Source organism: Pan troglodytes, chromosome 12 (genome assembly GCF_028858775.2).
Source record: "Pan troglodytes isolate AG18354 chromosome 12, NHGRI_mPanTro3-v2.0_pri, whole genome shotgun sequence".
NCBI lineage: Eukaryota > Metazoa > Chordata > Mammalia > Primates > Hominidae > Pan > Pan troglodytes.
Window position 1 is genome coordinate 104460703 of NC_072410.2, and position 18510 is coordinate 104479212.

At 37.0% G+C, this 18510-nt stretch overlaps 1 long non-coding RNA gene across 2 annotated transcripts in view; it reads right to left on the reverse strand.

Annotated features, from left to right (window-relative positions):
* The window catches only part of LOC104004893 (uncharacterized), a 172265-nt gene that overhangs the window by 102704 nt on the left and 51051 nt on the right, over positions 1 to 18510 (reverse strand). The window contains exons 9-11 of one of the 2 annotated variants that reach the window (XR_677964.4): positions 18265 to 18359; positions 12002 to 12110; positions 5904 to 7774 (exon numbers count right to left, since the gene is read on the reverse strand). This is a non-coding gene — a long non-coding RNA (uncharacterized LOC104004893). Of the gene's footprint in view, positions 1 to 5903; positions 7775 to 12001; positions 12111 to 18264; positions 18360 to 18510 lie in introns of those variants that run through there. The other variant, XR_010149624.1, reaches the window with a different exon arrangement.

Consider the following 18510-nt stretch of genomic DNA (forward strand, 5'->3'; position numbering starts at 1 on the left):
TATAATATTTAATGTTGGTAGAGGTGCTGTCTCTGCTGGTGGAAATAAAGACTTTTATCCACTTCCCTGAAGTCCAATTTATGATGTGTAGTAAGAACATTAACAGTGTTCCTGAGCATCTAATTAATGGAAATAGTCATAAATTCATATAAATACTATGTCAAATGAAATATACATTTTAAAGCTATTTACATATAATAAATGGCAGATATGACCAAAAAGTTTAAACTAAGAAGGTGGTTAAACTACCAATGCTATCTCTAAATAATAACACAGTATGAAATTATAGCTTTTTCTAAGACCCTTTAAGGACATGGTAAAACATTCAGTATTTAATGCTAACTGACAAAATATCCAGCATGGAGGTTTTCGTATTTTTTTTTTTTTCAGACAGAGTGTCGCCCTGTCACCCAGGCTGGAGTGCAATGGCGTGATCCTGGCTAACTGCAACCTCCGCCTGCCAGATTCTCCTGCTTCAGCATCCCGAGTTGCTGGGATTACAGGTGCATGTCACCACACCCAACTAATTTTTTGTATCTTTAGTAGAGACGGGGTTTCACCATGTTGGGCCAGGCTGGTCTCAAACTCCTGACCTCGTGATCCACCCGCCTGGGCCTCCCAAAGTGCTGGGATTACAGATGTGAGCCACTGCGCCTGGCCCAGGATGGAGTTTTACATACCCTATAACACTAATTTTAACTTAACATGTAAAACAAAGTATGGAAGAAAATATATTCAATAATAATAGTAATTTTTTCTATGTCTATATGCTTATTCATTTCTATTTGGGTTTTGTTTTTGTTTCTATTAAACTAGTTTTTCACATTTCACATTTTTAATAATGAATTTCTTTTATAATTAAAAAATTTAATAGTTAAAATAATCTAAGATCTAAATAATATGTATCATGTGTGCACACACACAAGTTAAGTTGGACATTTCACTGTTGCTTTCCATGTGGTACAGAATGTTTTTTGCAATGTTATAAACTACTGCTAAGCAATTTTCTCACCATTAGTTTAACTATGGTTACAATTGTTTGTGTCTGTAGCAATTCAATATAAATAGTTTTACAAAAATTGCAGGAAAATACCCCATAAGAATAGTGGTAGAAATGCTATTAAGATGTTGAATTATGTGTGTTTTCTCTATTTAAAAAATCTTATTGTATGTTGCCATAGCATTTATAACAAGTCATATTTTATTAGAATAGAAAAATGATAGTATTCTAAAAGGTAAATAGCACTTAACCCAAAGATAATGTTTATAAGAAATTTTCTATGCTAACAAAATTTAGAATTTAACACTAGAAGTCTAGAATCAAACTAATATAATAAATTATCCTATCTTTATTAATCAATGTCCTGTTAATAAATTCAAATTTTTAATGTTGCTCCAATGTGAAGTACTGTCTCTATGGCAGTTCCAGTAGTACTAAGGATTAGCCTTTTAAAAATATTTATAAAATAGCCTACATCTTTAGGAGTCTCATAGCTCAGAGGAGAGGGACAGACAAATTGAAAAATGATTACCACCTAGTATGATCAAACACAAATATATCCTAACTAGAGAGGCAACAAAGAGAGTGCAGGGAAATTTTGAGGGGAGAAGAAGAGCTATTAAATAATTACTTTCAGGGGGCTGCAGTTAGGGTGGGACTGGAAGTTGCTTTTTGTTAAAGCTGCAATTGATATCAGTGTTTGGGTGGTATTTGCTGGACAGTCATTATTTCCAGAACTAGACCTCAAAATAAAAAAAGAGTTTGAAAAACAACAGAATTTTCTCATCTTTCTTAATTCCACTAATATGGCTAAGCACTTATTTTGAAAGAGATACAGAAACATGAGTCACCTGGAATAGGATCCACAGAGTGGACATACCCTCAATGCCCCTTTGCATTTCTTTCTCTGTTCTAACTTAGAAAAAAAAGAAAGAAAGAAAGAAAGAAAGAAAGACCTCAAAATTCTATGATAAGCCACATTTAAACAGTGTCAACTTCAGAAGACATCAGGAGGAAGCTGTGTGTCTCTCTTTTCCTAAACTGGAGGAAACTCACAAGACCCATGACTCATCTCAGACAGTGAAAGCTTCCTGGCAAGCATGCTTGCATTAGAACATGGGAGTGAGAGATGTTGGGATCCCTTGGCTTCCCTTCCCCTCAGTGACAAGCTATCCTCTTGAACTTACTGCATTCAAAGATGTTCTTTCTTATCGTTCATAGAAAATTTTACAACAGCCAAAGAGAAAATGTCTTAGACTCCACATTCATCAATAGTTTGCTTACATGGAAAATTGTATTTTATGAAAGGTGACTCATGTGTTTATGCAAGCATATCTAAGTATTCGCACTGTCCAATGTGGCAGTTAATGATAAATCCTTTGAACAAATGTGTTTTTGCATTTCTACACATGTAACACATAGAGTTGCAACTGAACTAATAATTTACATTTTCAGATGTTTAATCTTTCCTAGCTAATTGACTTCTTGGGCTGGGTCTTGGCTGAAATCTGCAGAGCCAAATTCTCCTACTGCCAAAGCTACTCCCTAGTAGGGTTAGAGACTTTTGGAAGTTGCATTACGATTTCTTCAGGCTTCCAGACTGACTGTTTTGAGAAGGGCTCATAGCTACATTAGACAAGGCGATACATTTTTAAATCGGAATATTTTTTGACTTAAAATGAAAACATGCATTAAGTTTCTTAAATAATGAACTGAAAATTCTCCTTTAAAAAAGAAGCTTAAAAATTCTTTCTATTCTAATTTGGTTGCTTTGAAATGTAAATACCTTTTTTTTAAAAAAAAAACAAGCAAATTCCTTTATAGTACCAAATTACTCACTATGTTCCATGATGACTCATATTAACCCTAGAATCAGGAAAAAGCAATGTAGGATAGTGAAAATGTGCATATTTTCATATATTTCTATGTCAAATTCCATTTCTACCACTTACCGACTATGTGTTTTGGGGAAATTTTTTAACCTCTCTGCTTCAACTTCCAAACCAAGAAACTAGAAATTATATTTAGTGAGATAATATGTATAAAGAACTTATTTTAAAGCAAATACGTAACAAACAGTAACTATATTGACTTATACTGATAGTTAAAAATGTCATGTTTTAAGCTAATTGGAAAAATCTCAGGTATCAGAAAGCCATTAGGGAATGAGTTGTGTTATAGGGTTCAAACTTTTAAAAAATCATTATTTCAAATATAAATCTTTCTAAAATTGCTTTTATATTTTGTCCCTTCATTAGAATAATCTCATTCATTATAATCTAGTATTTTCTTAATAACTTAAAATTTTAGATTCTGCTATTTTCTAGGCTCTTCTGAGGTTTGCAAGGCGTTGCCCTTGCACTAAGTAACAGTACATTGAGATGTAGCATTGTGTTTAACATTATTTTAAAAAATTGTTATTAGTAGTAATGAGACCTGAAAGAGCTATTTTTATTCCTAAAGCAGACAATCTTTCACTGAGAGAATGAAATGGGCATAGGGAAAAGCCTAGATATTACTATATGATGAAATTTAAAAATGTTCCAATTGAAAATATTTTGGGGGAAAGCTGTTCTGTATGTAATGACAGAACAGCTAGAATTTAAAGTTTCCAAAGTTTAAATTACACTCCAATATTTCAATTTAAAGAGAAAGATTATAAGCAAATGGTAATTTCTCTAATTGAGTTACCATAAATATTCCTCCAACAATGACAATATTTTACATTAATGTGCATGTTTATAAACAATACACTAAGTTCTTATTCTATTTAGCCCTATCAAGTTTCTATCTGAAAAATATTTTCTCACATTTTCTACGCAACCATTCCTTAAGATTACATAGAATGATGTACTTAGAGTTTAAAGACAGAGCAAAAAAACTTTTTGATTTTTCTGTTTTGCTTTTCTAAATTTCTTACCAAGAAATTTCTTATGATGAGAATCTGACCTAATACAATTATTTCCAAAAGGAGAAATTTTCTCTACATTTTCCAGTGATTTAATCAGAGTACATTGGCATATTCACTACTGCAAAAGCCAAGAAATCCTATATGGATTATCTCAGTGCCATAGAAATGAAAAACTAGAAGGTATTCAGACCATTATTTAGAGTGATTTACTTACTCAGTATGATCATATTTTCCAACTTCAAGCTTAGTTAAAAGCAACTTAATTTCAACATTTTACTGAAATACAAAGCCAGATTTTCTCACTGGCCAAAAGACATGGCCAGCTGGAATTATAGAGCCCATAGAGGACACTTTAATACCATTCGACCACAGAAATTTTGTTTAGAAAGTTTCCTCATCTACAAAGCTAGCTTTCTCAGGACCTTCCTTCTAATAAAGAAATAGATGAATCTAAGTTAGTATTGAAACATACATTAGACAAAGAACATTCCAATCACCCTGAGAAATAGAACTAAATTCACCCCTTCTCCTGGGGAAGATAAAATGTCAGTGTTTGAACTCAGGAAGTTATAGAAGCTTCCAGTGATATCATGGATTAACTTGCTTTGTGGCTTTGCTTTGAGCCTAAAGTCTTTGCTACTGGCCTAGGAATCAGTCCTGAGCCCCTTTAGCCACCACCTGGGTAAGGACAACAGTGAGCACCTGCATCAGTCAGGGTCCAATCACAAGACAGGAACTATGTGGAAATTTGAACAGAGAAAGTTTAATATAAAAATTACTAGCTATAACAGAGCGTTAAAGTAGTAAGGGATTGGCTAATAAGAGGTAAAGAGTGCGCTACAGAACACAGGTGTAGAAGAGCTAAGGAGCAACCACTATCCTCAGGGCTGAAAGAGAGAACCCTACCAAGAGCTTCTCACTCATTGCCCCAGGGCTGAGATCCAGACCTTGGTGGAGGGCATGGTTATGGATGGCAGAGAAGTTCTGCCACGCATACTCATCTATCCTCTAGGGTGCTGGGCAAAGGTGGTTTGCCTGAGACACTGTGCTACAAAATCACTTGCTGCTGAGTACTGAGGATAGCTGTGCAAGTGCTGGGGAAGTTGTCATACTCAAGGAGCCTGGTGCTGGGGACGCTGTGCACTGCAGGAGCCTGGTGCTGGGGAAACTGTGCATACTCAGGAGCCTGTTGCTGGAGAATACATGCACTGCAGAAGCCAGGCACTAAGGAAAATGTGTGTCCTGCATGACCTAGGCATGCTGCAGGAGTCTGCTGAGAGAGCACACTAGAACTAGAAAAGACTATTGCTTCCTCCTAGAAGGACTTTTCCATGTCTCCTACTGACAAAAACTTAACATCATGCCAGACAGCAGGGGGAATAATTATTTAAAAGGCCTATTTATATTTTTGCAAAGCAGATAACAAAGGGTAAATCTGAAGCTGACAGGTAATAAATTGATAACTGACAAAGAACCTCAGAGACGAAGCACCTTCTAATGTTATGCTGAGAGCCAGGTCACTGTCACCATGGGTGTGAGACCCTTTCTGTATCCTGGCTGAAGCCTCAGTAGTTGATGCTCTGTGACTGCCCTCTTCCCCATGTGCCACTGAGTTATTCTTATGTTCCTAGGCTTCTCCTTTCCTCCTTTTACAAAAATGCTCGAACCTCTATCAGGAATAATGTGTTCAATGTCTGCCACTGTAAAAACAAAACAAAACAAAAAAACTCTATTCTGTCTGGATTTATTTCAATCAAGTGAGAAACAGTGTACATGTATCATGCGCCTATTATGTGTCAGGCACTCTCAAAGGTACTTCTCTGTCTTGTTTTATCTTTAAAGAATGTAGGTATTTCAACTCCATTTAATAGAGGTTCATTAACATGGTTCAGATTAATCAGCTATTAACTATATGCTTAATGTTTTATGTGAATTTAATTATCCACTTATAAACTATGTAAATTTTGGAAAGTTAATTAAGCCTTTGACGCCTCAGTTTCCTTGTTTGTATAGTAGAGATAAGGGTAATATTGACCTCATACAGTTGTTGCAAGGATTAAATTAGATAATGGTCCAAAGTTCTCAAAACTATGCATTGCACATTATATGAGCTCAGTAAACATAAGGAAGTATAGTATTAGTGGTGGTGGTGATATAAGTTGCAGTAGTTTTCAGGCCCAGATCTACAGACCTCTGAAGCTCATGATCCTTTTCTCATGCATTACTGCTAACCATTTTTTCCTTTTTTACACAATCAGTTTCTACAGAGTGTAGCTCTAATTCTAGAGGTCTGAAGCACATAAAGGACTCAGTGGATGGATGTTACGAGAAACCTGCGTTAACTCTACTAGGATAAGCATTTCAGAAATAGACATCATAAGAAATTGTCATGTCAATGAAGTTTGTATTCTAATATATCCCTATTCTCTCCTCTCATCTCCAATACATGCTCTCCATCTTTAAACCAGCTCTCAGGCTCTTGTTAGGCTGTGGGTCTCATGCCTGGTAAGAGCCAAGCTTATAATCTTATCTTGGATCCAGGAACAGTGAGATTAAAACCTATAGTAAATAAAAGATGTTCTGAGAAGCCCACTGCCTTTCCAGTAACAATGGGACAGTTCAAACCTTTGGCCATATCTGTCTCCTTCTTTCTTTCTTACCCTATACAACAAATAAGTTGAGGTTTCTAGTTTGGCAGTTTATTATTGGCAGGAAGGTTAAGCATAATCCTCAGATCTGCCTTTGGCAGGAATTATCCTGTAAGGTCAATATGATCAGCTTTCAAAATGGCTGGTTCCAGTAAATCTTGTTACTATTGAAGCTCTAGGTTCAGTGTATCAACTCATAGAGATGTGTCCTATCTCTGCCACTTAGCAGGTATCTAGCCAAAAGGGTTACTTAATCACTCTGAGGCTCATTTGTTTATAATATATGAATAATAATAGTAACTACCTTAAAGGGTTTTGTGGACAAAGATTTATAAACTATTTACATTCACAGATATTTGCAACTGTGCCTAGACCACTGTAAAGTACTCATGATACAGGCCAGCTAGTTATTTTACAAACTATTTTTCTCCTCTGGAATATAAATCTAAACTACCATTCCAAACTTCCTTTATGTGTGGCCAAGGACTGAAAATTCAAAATGGACAGAAGTAACATATAGCACATCCAGCACTGACTTGTGAAAACCTCTTGTGTTATTTTCCATTCTCTTCCTCCATCTGCTAGCTGGATGTAGACATCCAGCAGAGGACGCCAAGGCCCTGGGATTGGTAGACACACAGATGGAAAGATGCTGGGTTCTGAAGCACTGCATGAAGGCTGCCTGCCAAATCCCCACATTGAAAATCATTTGAGTGAGTACATAGAACTCTACTGTATTAAGCTACTTAGGTTTTGGGCTTCTTTCTTAGAGCAATAATCAATGACTTTCTGGAAAATGTTTAAGAATCAGCACTCTGAAAAATGATTCCTGATTTGTAGTGTTTGCCAATTTCCATGGTGTAAATACTCCCACCATGGCCAATTTCAAGTTACCAGTGTGACATTACTGAATGTGGAGTTGCAAAAAGATGTGCATAATTAGTCCTCATGAGCTAGTGAGCACCAGCTCCAGGACACCATACTCAAAGTAATCATTTCGTGACTAATATTGCACTCAATAAATAGCAATGCTTGTTGCAGAGTTGTTATGTAAGTTAAACTTTAAAATAAATCTTAAGCCAGTAATAACTGATGGAATATAGGGATTTTTGTACTTACTGACCGTAAATTGAAGTCTTTGTCTTGTAACCTGAATTCCTACTTCGGCCTGTTGCTGTTGTTTTATGTTTGCTTGCTTGTTTTTCCATATAAGTACTAATAGCATAAAAGAAAGTGAAAGAAAGAATTCAAATTCTGACCAATATATTCTGGCGCCACAGAACACATGGAAGGTAGTTTTCTCATATATATATTTCATGTATATTTCTCCTGAAAATATGCCAAAAATTACCTAACAAGGCAAATCAAATAAATGAAGACTCTAAAGTCTTGAGACAACAAGGAAACAATTAGCCTATACTTTGCTGTCCTTCTGGATTAGCCTTTAGAATTTCTTCTTTTGTTTACCCTTCCTTCTGGAATTAAAAATTCATCAAGGATAAATAAGCTTCATCCATAAGGCATTATATCCTCTCTGTTGGTGCACAGGCCCTGGTCAGGTAGTAGATCTCCTTACAAATTTATCTTTTCATGGGTTTAACATAGGAAATGATCTGTTTGAATTAATTTTTTTTTTATAAAATACGGTTTTCAAAATGTTCAAATGCTGGTATTGTTATGTTAAACAGAACACTCTTATCTATTTGCACTTTTATGTTGGAAATGACCTGCATTGGTGTACTTTATTTTATTTTTTAGGGAGCCAAAGACAATCCTAAAGAGAAAACTGTATAATTTTTTTTGTATAGTTGTTGAATAAAAATCGCTTGTCATCCAGTAAAGTTTGTGATTTGCCTTGTATTTAAGAAAATAAACAAACCTACAAACATAGAATATTAAAGGGATCTACTCTCTTTTCCACCAACATCACATCATTCGCACAGGCTGTCACTGGGTTCTCCAGAAGGGGTGTGTGAATGTTAAGTGAACATCCAGACTGTTTTGGGATGAGCCCCACTGAGGTTCTTCTCTGCATCTGGGTGTCCACAGAGTCCACAAGTGTTTAGAAGAGGAGAGGATGAGCACTTAAAGGAGCGTCTGCAGCAGGCACCATCCCATGTGCAGCCTCAATCATTTCTCATAACTGTCTTATGCAAATGATAGTATTATTGCTACCTTATAAATGAAAGACTGAGATGAGAAAAAAATAATACATCCCATGGTCGCAGAACTTAAAAGTATTGAGCAGGGATTTCAATGCAATTTTGTTAGATCTAAGGCCCATTCTCTTTATACCATACCACTCTTACATTCTCTAAAGCTAAAAAATCTCAATTAAAAAATGAATTCCAAAGAAAAGAGATGCAAAATTTCCTTTGACCAAGCAATTGTGAGAAAAATAAGTTACATATTTCCATGTAAAGTATAGTGTAGGTGGAAGTATACTTTAATATGCAGAGAGTTTTTCCTTAATAGGTAATTTAGAGAAACAACAAAACATTTAAATTTAAAAAAACACCAAAATTCTGATCAAATTATTTAATTTTAAAACAGATTCTTAGCTTTATAGCATACTCAGGTTTTCTTTAAATAACCAAATCTGTTAGCGTGTTGAAAACATTATTGTTGGCACAACTTTAATTAGTGAAGTTTTAATGAACACCCTTTACATATGCATCCTTGTGCATAAAATCACTTCATTAACTTGAAGAGTGCAAACTAATAGGCAGTTTTAAATGCCATTTATGATCAATTGTAAAAACAGATAAGAAAATGAAAATTCAGAGAGTTTAGGGAGGTTTTTCAGTCACACAGTTAATAAGTACTGGGCTTGGATTAGAAGCCAAATTAATCCAATACCAGAGCCCTTTAGCTTTACCATAGTGCACTTCCCAAACACAACAGCATCATCATTATTTTTATAATATTCTCAATGATAGAACAAGAATATCACCATCTTAACGAGACTGCACCATCTTAAAGTATCAAGTTTCCATTTCTCAGAACTGTCTGTTGACACTTGGCCAAACTGCAAATGTCAACGCTGACCATAGCTTCAACAGAACATAAGGGCCCTAACTGTAACAGAACAGCCAGCACTTTCCCAACCCCTCCCTAACAGAATCTTGCTTCAAAGCACACTTCTCCACCTGGCCCTTTAAAAAAGCCTCAGGCTGTAAGAAAAGTTTGCTCCTGACCCTGCCAGCCAGAAGCCCTTCTCAGATTTACTGTCAATAAACCTGTCTCAACTATAGATCTGCCTTCTTGCCTCTTCTTTCCTTAATCTTTCTATTCCAACACGCAACATACATATTTCCACTGCCCCGTTTTAGTAATGGTGCCAGCAATAAACCCTCTGTCTTCATACTCTGGCTGAAGCCAATCTCCTCAAAACAAGAGTGGTAGAAAAGAGTTTCTACCGATCTTCACCAAGGCCCATCTTTCCTTTACATCCTGCCTCCTCCACAGAACCTTCCTTGAATACATTAAACTACAAGAAACTTTTGTCTCTGGACTGCCTTGGTTTTATTTTACCCAAAATTTAATTTGTCATTCAAATTATTGCTTATATTAGTCATTATTCTATTTTTTTCCATTTTGAATTCTTAACGTGGATTGTATATTTAAATGTGTGCAGGACTGGTCACTGTACGAAATGTTCTACATCTTCTACAAGGAAGCATATAACATGGGGGTGCCGAGAGGGATTGTATTTACTCAGGTGCTCAAAAAACAAATGTTGAATGAATATTATCTAATTATTGGTGAATATTCTGGGTTATGAAATCATCAAGGGCACAAGAGTCAATGCATACAGCATTAATTTAGTCACTGGTTCATAACAATAATTGAATTCCAGTGATGTGCCAGCCATTAAGCATAGATGCTGCTATGTATAAGTCATAAGAGGATTGGAGAATTCCAGGCAGTTATACAAGCTAGGCAAAACACAATGCAGGCCTTAACTAAGGCAGTGTGCGGGAGGGTGGAGAAGAAAGCATAAACATGAAGAATTTCCTAGGCCTAATAACCGATCAGATAGTCAGAGTACAGGGCAGAAAACAGCTTAGGAAAACCCCCAAGTTTGTAGTCTGGGTCTCCAGACTAAACTAAAGTGATGATGAAGTACACGTAAAAAGCAGGGCTAATGGGATTGACCATTAGTTTAATTTAGGAAATACTGAGGATAGGACCCAAGGAATATCCAAATAGACCTAAATAGTCTTGATAATTGTAGAGCTGAACTTCTTTGGAGTGGCAAGCCTGAAATAAAGGTTTGAAGTCATCAATATATAGTTAGCAGTTAAAACTCTACAGGTGGATGAGATTGCACAGAACGAGTATGAAGGACCAAAGAAAAGTGAGTCTGGTAAGGGACTCAAGAGAACACGAATACTTAAGGAACAGGTAAAGAAAGAATTGTCAGAGAAAGAAACTAAGTAGGAACTTTAAAAACAAATAGTGGCAAAAGCAGGAAAAAGATGTCTTCCTCGACATTCATCTTTCTTATTCCACTCAATGGATGTTTAAAATTGTTTGCATTCTTCTCAACAGGGACACTACATTTGTACACCTCTAGGGGGTGCCATTTACATAGGATGCAATGTAAATGGCCCCTTCAGGGAGCTGGCAGCTCTATGACGGTATGTTTTCCCCAACCCCTTTACCATTCCACTTCATGCTCATGAACAAGCATTTGTCTTAATTTACGGACATTAAGAACAAGCTTTCCGCTCCCACTTCCCTCCCACTATCACCTCAACCTCTTCATCCACTTTAAAGAGGTTTCTTTAGGTCCTCTGCATATCATGGAAGCCAACTACTCTATTAATGCTTTCCCAATGATGCAGCCCAGTTCTGCCTACAGTTTGTACAGAAATGCTATATTTATGGAAACAGTTGAAAAATGAAATATCAATATACCCCTAACAGTCATTTCTATAAAGGTGCTTTGTCAGTTCATTTGGGACTTGCCATGATTGTGGTGTATTTCTTCTACTGTAATGATAAAATGTTCAAAAGGATCATCAGATAGAGAACTCTGTACGTGCTCTATATGAAAAGATGTTCCCTTAAAGATGCTGTTCTTAATGTGCAGTGTGAAATGCTTGCAGCTTTTATGATGTCTTAGATGGGAAACATGTTTTACTGCATACCAGAGTAGCAGACGTCAACTCACTCTTCAAATTGAGAACAGCTTTTCATTTTGTTCTGTTCAACAATTTCTGGGTCCTAATTCAACCCTTCCCTCCCTCCATCCTACCTCCCACTACCATGAATTTGTACTAGCAAAACAATGTCACAAGCTGCTGCTTCTAACAGCAAGGACAATATGTGCGAGGTGACAGGAGGAAGATTTTGGAGACAGGAATCTACCATGCTCTCTCTCCTTTTATATACTAAGAATAAAAAAGGGGAACTGGAAGGTGAAATATTTATTACCTCAACATTGCTGATTGAACGCAATCCACAGGAAACCCAGATGTCCAGAGAAGTAGATCAGAGAGGGAATATCATGGGCCTGTAGAGCCAAATTTTGATTTCTAGCCTCCTGTGTAAGTAAAAAAAAAAAAAAATGACCATCTGTGAGGTTATTAAAACCCAATATGGGAGCATCTCTCACAATCCTCTTCCAAGTGCTACTTCCTTATTTTCTGATGACTAGTAAAACAAGTTTATTCCTTATAAACTTTACATATCACTGAAAGTTTCAATTTGATTTATATAAAATTTTGACATATTAAAATAAATTGGTGACTTTGTACTTCTTAGAGAAAAAAATTCAGATCTCATTTCATTTTGTAATTGAACACAAACTTTGAACCAAATACTATTAATATATCTTAAACACAAAGTTGATGGAGACTAAACATGGTATAACACAGACATTCTCTTTATAAATGTTCTCTGCTGGTGAAAGAGACTTTTGGTTTTGTTTTCAAAGAGAAGAGAGCCCACACTCTAAATGTAATCCTCAAAATTAGGAGGCCTGAGTTCTAATCCCAATCCCAAATCTGGATGAATCTGTAACTTTCTGTACCCCATGCAATTCCACAAATGCAAAATAGGAAAGATATATTAAGTTTGCTCCAAAGAGCCATTACAAGCAGAGGTGAAGTAACTGGTGTGAATGTACATTGGTTTCCTCAAAGAATGGTGAAGAAATGCAAGACAATGAATATTTTTTTTTGCAACAATGGATAATTATTTTCCTTCAGCTTTTTTAGATAGCCAAGTTTAAAGTCAGTGATGCCCATTTAAGAAGCAAAATCACAGAAACATTCAGGAAAATTTGGAATCAATTTATTTAAAGACATGTTCTTTACAGCTGTTGTTCATTAGGATACTTTTATTGACGTGTCCAGAAATCTTTCCTAGTAGTTTAGGCATGTGGGGGCTTTGAGCCCTATGAAGTATAGCAAATTGCAGATGAATTGGTCCAGAAGTGTAGGTTTGCTTTAAAAAAATGCTTTGTAAAATAGAATATTCTCAAGGGAGCGATTGGTTTGGGGGAGGGAAGTATGTACTGACACTTAAAAGATCCTTGACCTTCTGGAATGCACATCTAAACTTCTGCAACAGTAGCCCAAAAGGACTGAAACTCAGTGTCCAAAACCACTTTTAACAAAGCCAGGTTTCTCCAAGGATCCCAAACCAAACGATCCAGGGATAATTAGTTTATAATAAGGCAATATTTTTTTAAGAGACCTGTTTTTTTTTTTTTTTTTTTTTGAGCAGGCTTTGTTTTGGTGTAACACAAATTTTTCGGGTCTCAAGAAGTACAGGAGTTTGCCAGGTGAACTTGGAAAAAGGTGGAGAAGGGAAAAGAGGACTTTATTAGATGGACTAGCATATTCAAAGACATGGAGGCTCCGAACACAGAGCTATTTTGGAAGAACTATAATCATTAATTAATTTATTTATTTGTTCACTTATTCTTTATTCTTCACGCATATACTGAGCTCCTACTACATGCTGGGTACCACACCAGGTAACTGATACAATACATAACTGGCATCAAGCAATTGTGAATACAGTGGAAGAGATGGACATACAAATAATTTGAATATAGTGGGTTAAGATTTAGATGGAGAAAAGAATTAGTCCTTTTCTCAGTGGTGGAGAAAAGAGAAAGGAGAGGGGGAAAGGGGTGGTATCAGCAAGAAAAGACTTCCCAGGAAAATGTAGCACCTGAACTGTGTCCTGAAGAACAAAGAAAATGTAGCTATGTGGAAATTGGAAGGAAAGAGTCTTCCAGGTAGAGGATCAATATAAGGAAATGACCCAAAGCTAGAGAAAATTGGTGGGATGCAAAAATTACAAGTAGTCCTGGTTGGAGGTTTTAGTATGTGGGAAGGGGTGATGGTGGGGGCAACAGATGAGAGAAAAGGTGTGAAGATAAAGTAAATAGAAGAGACAGATGGGAAGGGGTGAAATCCCATACAGGGCCTTGAATGTCATAATCAGTTAAAGAATTTGGGTTTGAAATTGTATTGGAAGGTCTTTGGCAGGGGAGTATGTTGATTGAATTAGCTTTCAGGAAAGTCTCTCCCTAAAGGGTGGGGTAAGAACATCAGTGGGGAAGACCAGGGAAGGTTGGTGCTGAGCCTCTACATATGGGCTACAAAGTTAGCAGAAAGTTAGTGAGGCCCAAGCATCCATAGGACTTAGAGCTTTGCAGTATTTTCCTCTGGCCACTCCCACTGATTCTCCCTGAAGGCTCTGTCCACCATTCCTGGAGCTCATTATGATTATAGCACACACGTCTGCCTGTTCATTTAAGTTGAACTATTTGAAAGGAGGAACTGTGTTGTAGTGGCTGCTTTGTTTCTGGAGCTTAGAGTCTTCAAGAGTAATTAGTGATAGGAGAAGTGGAAGTCACAGGAGGAATAGAGGTAGGCTGTGCACATAATAGGTGTTTGGAAATGCCTGCTGAAGTGAATTGATAACTCTCACCAGCATTCTCACTTGATAATGAGGCTTCAGAAAAGCAGGGACCTTGAAAAGAGATAAGATCTGGCTGTTATTTGATCCTGCTGAAGTGAAGGTAACATCTTCCTTTTTGGATTGTGACTGGATAATTAGATGTAATATATGAAAACGACAAGGCAGGTTTTTAGATCCTGAATACATTGTTGATTTTATTTATAAATAAACAATGAGAAGAGATGATCAATCCCTTTCATCTGCCAGTTTCTGAAATAGGCTCTCCTTGACTCTCTTCCTCTAGTAGCCCTGCTTTCCCATCTACTTCTCCACAGCTAATGACTTGTTTCCTGATTTATTAAAATATGAAAGTTATTACAGCAGAACTCATTTATCTTCCCACAGTCCAAACCACCCAACCTCCTATATCAGTGCCCATACTCCCTGTCTTCATCCCGTCACCTGGGATGAAGTGTGCTTGTCTCTGTCTGAGGGCAACACCCTGACTTGTGCACTGGATCTCATCTCCATTGACTACTTGACAGTCCTGTAATTAATCTTTTTCCTGCACCATCAACTTTTCTTTCTCTACAGCATCATTTCCATCATCCTACAATCACACTATAATATCTCCATCTTCAAAAACAAAAAAAAAAAACTGTCTTTTGTCTTCAAATCCCCATGGGGCTAACACCTCATATCTGCTGTCATTCTTGAAAGATTTTCTTAACTTCTTTCTCCTCATTCCTTCTCACCTCACTTTCTGTCCTTCATCTCTTCTAACTGGGATCCTGTCTTGCCATACCACTGAAGCTGCGTTTTTCAATCATCAATGCCCTCTGAGCTGTCAAATCCAACAGCTTCTTTAGTTTTTGCCTTGACCTCTCAGAAGCATTCAGAATACATAAATTTTTGAAACTCTTTTTTCTGTTCTTAATTTCGTAAAGCCACTCTTTGCTGATTTTGCCCCCACCCCATACCTTGCTCCTTGTCAGTGACCTTTGCTGAATTATTCTCCTCCACCAAATCTTAAAATGAAAGAATACCCAATGCTAACTGACTGGTTCTCTTCTCTATTTGAGTTTTGGTGATTATATAGAGCCTATAGTTGTATATAAATTCTAGGTAATCTCATCCAGTCAGCAGTTTGCAAAACTATCCCTTTGCTGATGGCTTCTACACTTACCTCTCCAGCAATGAAATCTCTCAATTGCCTACTTGACTTTTGTACTTAGAGGTGTAATGGGTATCTCAAAATTTGCATGTTAAAAAAGAAAGAACTCTTTATTCATTCTCTTAAACCCAGTCCTTATTATCTCAGTAAATGACTCCTCCATATCTAATTGGTATCCTTGACCATTCTTTTACTCATCTGTGCAAACATTCCATGAGCAGGTTCCATATTTGTTCATTACTTTCTCCATCCAAAGATGCCATTCTAATTCATGTCCCTCCATCTCTCTCCTGGACCACTGTAATAACCTCCTAAATAGCACCCCCATCTACTTCCACTTCCTCATAATCCATACTCCATACAATTCCAAGAGTGATATTTTCAAAACTTAAATAAGCGTTGTCTGTCCCAACCGTAAAGTTCTTTAGAGACATTTGATAGCACTTAGGATCAATCTCGTACCCTGGTGTAAATATCCTACTTCATCTGGCCCTGGACCAACTTCTTTCCTCCTTTAGGACTACTTGTAACCTTACCTCATACTCTAAGTCTCTTTCATTTCATGAAACACACAAAGCTCAGTGTTCCTCGTGGTTTTTCCACATGCCTGGACCTTGACAGGGCTACCTCTTAGCCAAATGTCACTCAAAGACAGCCCATTGTGTTGATCACACCATCCTCTAACAGTTCTCTACATGGCAGCCTCATGTTATTTGCCCGTATTTATGTTTATCTGACCACCCAACTCTCACCTAGGTTTTTTGTCCATCTTTTTACAACTATGAATCTTCAACACATAGAACAGTTCTGAGCACATAGTGGGGACTCAGAAATAAGTATTGAATGAGCCAACGAACTTCTTTTTGTGCTAGAATGGACCTCTGAGATCAACTCAGCCCCATAACCTCATTTTACAGATGAGGAAACTGAGGCCTAAAGAGGAATAGTTGTTTACTCAGAATCATTTGCTGGCAGTATGAAGGCTCTTTCCAGTTGATGCCATTAGAATCCTCTTTATTTGAAATAATACCAGAGCCCTGCATGTAAAACAACAATACACACAAACCCTTTTCCATTTTCTGTGAAAGTGCCTCATGGGACAGGTCAGGTCTACATCCTGGTCTCAGCAATGAACTCTGATGGGAGGCATGTCTCCTAATAGGTAATCTCTAAAATTCCAAAAAGGCCTAAACAATAAAAAGCTAGGCTTCTGGAAGCCCTGGGCAACCATAGGTCTCAAAATGGGTAGATTCCACATTTATGTCAAGAGAGGACAAATGCTGAACTTTGTCAGAGTGATCGAAAACACATGTGTTGTCTTGCTTCATGTCCCAGGGAAGTTGGCTAAGACTTAGCTTTTAGTTTCCATTTCTTCCACCTTAAAAGACCAAACATGTGCACCCTGGCTGCATCCCAGACATTTGAGCAATATAAGGCTGGAGAGTTAGGGTCAAAAAGAAAAGCCTTGAATGTCAAAAGAAGGTGTTTGGCATTTTGAATTTCTTTTCTGTGAAGTCAGCAGTCTGCCATTTAAAATTTAAAGCAGAAGAGATGTGACCAGGTCTATATTTCAACAGTATTACTCTGCCTATATTTGTGGAGGATGGATTGGAGGAAGATAAGATTGACAATGAGGGGGCCAACTAGAAAGTAGTTATTCTGATCTAAGCAAGAGATAAGAGGGCGTGAAGGGAGAAATGGCATTAGAAATAGAGGTAAGTGGACAGATTTGAGATATAACCATACTCAGTACATCTGATTAATAGGACTTGATAATTTTTCCTTGTTTCCAGATGCAGCCATGAATTAATTTCAGGCCAGTGAAAAGAAAGCAGAAACAATGTGTACAACTTTCAAATCATCTTCTCAAGGATTTCTATCCTGGGTTCTCTAGCCCTTTCTACTATCTACAATTTTGTAGCAGTTAAGGCAATCTTAGAAGCCACATTTACAGAATGGCAATGCCTCCTTTTTATTTTCAAGTTTTTACATGAAAGGGAAACATCCTTCTCTTTTATTTAAATCCCTGTAGTTTTAGATTTTCTAATAACTTTTTCTTGAAACTTTGTGTTCCTTGTCTGTATTCTAACTTATCCTCTCATCCATTCCAACCCAGGCACAGGAGAAAGAGCATCTGCAAATCCTGAAGGGACAGTAGTAAGAGGGGTTCCTGCAAGGACCTTAAAGAGCCAATAAACACAGGAACCAGCAATTAAAGGCACTCCATGAAAACCTTGTTTTATAATTTCTTCAAGGAAAGTTGGAGAGGATGTTGTGAATTTTTGAAAGCTTAATAACATTCATATCCTTTGCTACACTTGTATTATTTAAGCCCAAATAATAAACCAGAGGTGTACACAAAGAGTACATAAAAGGGCACTCTTATTTTTATTAGCAAAAAATCCCTGAAATCAACATATACACCTAACAACGTGCAATGACATGATTAAATAAATGTGATATATTTTTAAAGTGCGATACTCAGCACTCATTAGAATCATAATTCAGAAGAATACACAAGACTGTATTAGTCCATTCTCACATTGCTATAAGGAACTATCTGAGACTGCATAATTTATAAAGAAAAGAGGTTTAATTGACTCACAGTTACACAGACTGTACCGGAAGCATCGCTGGGGGGCCTCAGGAAACTTACAATCATGGCAGAAGGTGAAGAGGAAGCAGACATGTCCTACATGGCTGGAGAAGGAGGAAGAGGGTGAAGAGGAAGGGTGTTACACACTTTTAAACCACCAGGTCTCACGAGAACTCTCTCATTATCATGAGAACACCCTGCAGGTTAGGGCTCTTAGCCAGAGCCTCTAGGAATCAATGTAATGGTACAATCACC